Genomic DNA, 4,142 nt, shown 5'->3' with positions numbered 1-4,142 from the left:
TGTTATGGGACCCGTACTCTCGGTTATTTCCGAATAGTTATTGGGAGGATAATGGTGTAAGGATGGTGGACATATGCATAGCATGCATACATGGTATTTATCAATATTGATTCTAAAATCATAAGTTTTATACTTCATTCATCATTAATACATGTGTGTATGATCATATGATATATCTGTACTTGTTCTTTGTCTTGGGGTTATATTCTGTGTAATTCCACGATGTCAATGATAAGTTTTTAATAAGATGTTTTAATCCCTCTCTTTCTTTTTGGTGTACTCGTATACATCCATGTTTAGATTGACGGATCAATGATGATTTGAGGCTACCGCTTTACCATGTCCCAGGAGGGGCATGGAGCGTTGAAGGAAACAGATACACCTACACCGGTCCCTGTGACCTAGAAATGGATCTCGTATGTGATGGATCTGTGTTGCACCTCCTGGCACATTATGTAGTCTGGGAAGCATCGTTCATCCTATCAGAGCGAAGGTCCGTACATGCCGGTCCATCTGCACCAGCTGAGGCACGAAGCAGGTCGGAGGTTGTCAGGACCTGGCCCCAACCAAGATTCTCATCTATTGACTCAATGCCAAGAGGGACGGAAGAAACAGGCATGGCTACTTCATCGGGGCCTAGGGGTACACCTTGGACCCTTTGATGGATTGGGCAAGAGATGAGGTGGTGGAGGACGAGGACGATGACTGTGTAGAGTTAATTTGCATAGAGGATTCAATGGAGGTTATAGAGATCTCTTCAGACTCGGAGATCAAGGAAGACCCGAGTGAGGTTTTCCAGATACCACCCGTCTAGGAGCTCCTTTCTTTCTTTTAATAGGGAACCTGTGTATGGTACTTTGTAATGCCAACGCCCCCGATATTATTTTATTTTTATTTTTAGTCTTTGTTAGGGGCGAAGAATAGACTTCGCCTTGTATTTTGTAAACCATGATGTACGTATTACAAATTCAAGAATTGATAAATTCATCATTATTCAGAAAAGAATTGTGTTTCGTTCAATTACATTTTAAGTATTAAGAAATTATTTCCGCAAAAGTTTGAAAATGTGACGTCTTGAAAGAGAATAGATAAAATGGAAAAAAAAAATGATTTGTAAGTTATATGTTACATAAAAGAAGAAACAAATTTACCCATTTTTCCAAGAGATTAAATATAGTAATTATGAAATGATTTTCGAGGTGTTACACCAATCACATTGGACTTTGGATTTTTGATATCCAGGTTCGGGAGTCGGTTACATAATAGGAAGGAAATGTATTAGCAACGTATCCACCCGCCTTAAGCACTACCCTCACTAAAGTATATGGCTTATATTATATTTTAAATTTATTTGGTTATTTAATTAATTATTAAAATTAACAAATTTTATTTATTTTTATTATTATGCCTGACAAGGTGACCTTGTTCCTACAAATTCCTAATTTAGATAGAGAATCAAAGCTACGTAGTTCTTTGGTAGAAAAATGTTTCTTGGTTGAGTATTTTAATTAAAGAAATAAGTGGCGTATCGCGATCGTCCGAAAGATGAGTTGAGAAAAAAGAAGCCCTCGGGAGTAACCTTCCCTCCATCCTTTGTGTGGTTGAAAAAAATTATTTTTTTACTGAAAGTGTTTGTTTTTTTACATATTTATTTATGAAAAATGGTCGTTTAATTATTGATTTTATTAATTATTAATTTAATTGAAAAAAGTTTTCTTTTTATCGATTTTAGGATTTAATATGTTGAAAAGAAACTGCATAGCACAATCATTCGAAGATGAATTGAAAATTAAAAATATTTTTGCAACTCTCCTTCATCTTTGATTAATCCCAAAAAATTATCATAATAAATGTTACCATGTACTAATATACTTTTCTCAAACAAAATCATTTTATTAACAGTTATATTCAATTTTTATTATATGTGATCAAAACCATTTAGATAAAAGCATAAACAAAAGTTATTCAAGAAGAACATAAAGATAGTTGTGTGTTATTCAATATATTATATGACTTGCTTTGCTGTTGGACTAAGTAAGCAAAAAAATATACCATGAAGGTTAACACGCACATTAGTCAATTCGAAATTTAGCTAATCAATAAGTCTATTATTATAATGTTTAGAAACATGCCCTTCTCTCTAGGATTCATATAAATCATGAAGAGAAAACAAGACAATGATGAAAAAACAATGTTGTAATGTGAGACAATTAACTTTAAGGGAAAATGAGTTGTTTTAATAGTACCTCAAACTTCTCTACATCTCATTTACTTTTTGTTTGTGTAGAGCACATCTTAGAACATATGCTAAGTGTGGTTTTCTTCTGTATATTTATGTGATTCTCTCTAGGTTTTGTGGGTATTTATTTTTTTGGTGTTTGGTGTGATGCTTTTTTTTGGGTTTTTTCTTATGTTTTTCTGGATGGAGGCTAGATTTTCTAAATCATCCTATTTATAGGAAATAACCTACACTAACCTCACTGAAATTAAGCTAAACATAATTTTTTAGATAAAATTTCTCATTTTTTGTTTGTGGATCTTAATCCATTCAACAAACCATATTTGACCTCATACTTTATTTTTTATTTGATTTTCGTTTTTACTTTATTTTTTTTGTAATGGAAACAAATGAGCTTCTAGAAACTCTCATGTTTATCATTTATTTTTTTTATTTTTTTTTTGTTTCCCACAGGTATCCTCGCACTGGAGGCAATCCTGTCCGAGCCGGGAACATCCACCGGTACGTGGGACTAACTCTCCCAACGGGTATTTTTTCCATCCACAAGACTCGAACCCGGGTTCTTGCTTAAGGGGAATCAAACATGTACCACTTGAACCAACGCCTGTTGGTGTTTATCATTTATTTATTTTCAAAATTAATTTTTTGAAAAACTATTTATATCGAAAAATGAATTTTGAACTTTTTATGGGTCTTAGACAAAAATGAATGTTCACACCTACCATTTCACTTAAAACATTAGGTATGATATAAGACATGCACTCATACTAGTACCAACGGGTAATAACCATTGAAATTTCTAAAATGATTTAATTTTTATTAAAATGTTAGTATGGATGATCAAATACAATAACACACTATGTATCTTTAAAACATGATATATCATCAAAATGTACATTTGTTTTATCAAATGCTACGAATAAAAATATGTATTACTTATTTATTTAGTTTTTAATATTGCTACTTGTATTATATATGTTTAATTTCATTTATAAGAATTAAGTATATCACCATATCAATATATCCATATCCTTGGGTGATTTGATTATATATAGAAAACAATAACATTGGTTGCAATATGTTAGGATTGTTCAAATCTAGATCGTCTCAAAAGAGAAACTGAAATGTAGTGTAAAAATTGAAACTGCAAAAATATCAATATTGTTTGAATTATATTGTATTAGTTTTTAGAAAATTGATTAGTTCGGTCTCTACTTCCAATTTTAGAAACCAAACTGAACCAATACTAATTACATATACACAAGAAATAAAAAATATTTCAGTTTAAAATCTAAGGGTCTGTTTGCTTTGTGAAAATATTTCCTATTTTCATTTTCTATTTTCATTTCTTGAAAACAGTTTTCATTTTTAAGAAATGAAAATTAGAATTCATGTTTGGTTTCATTTGATATATTTTTGTTTCTAGAAAATGGAAATAATGAAATGTGCTTGTTTTCTGCTTTTTCAATACAACATCTATTTCATAAATAATAAAAATATGATTAACTATGTATATTCTCACAAGTAACATCAATTTTTAGTGAAGTTAAAATTTAAATGTAAACAATATATTTAAACCAACATTTGCTGTAAAGTTTAAAATCATTTTATTATTGAATCACTTTTTATTAAAATTATTCTCTCATACACTAATATAACATATCATAAATAATACATTTATTTAGTAAGAAAAATAAGATATAATATTAAGTCACACTAATTATGAAATACAATTCAAGTTTTATGCAAAGGAAAAAACTATAATTATCAATTATATATAAAGTTTTTCAAGATCTACGATAACTTTCCCAAATTTGGGTTGCAATAGTCTCACAAACTTCGGCCATTTCAGTTGCTTGTTGAGCATCAACATTGATACCTTGTTGATTTACGTTTAATCCTT

The sequence above is a fragment of the Lupinus angustifolius genome, chromosome LG09 (assembly GCF_001865875.1).
Source record: "Lupinus angustifolius cultivar Tanjil chromosome LG09, LupAngTanjil_v1.0, whole genome shotgun sequence".
In the NCBI taxonomy this organism is placed as follows: Eukaryota; Viridiplantae; Streptophyta; class Magnoliopsida; order Fabales; family Fabaceae; genus Lupinus; species Lupinus angustifolius.
The sequence above is the reverse complement of the archived record's forward strand: the minus strand, read 5'-3'. Positions refer to the sequence as shown.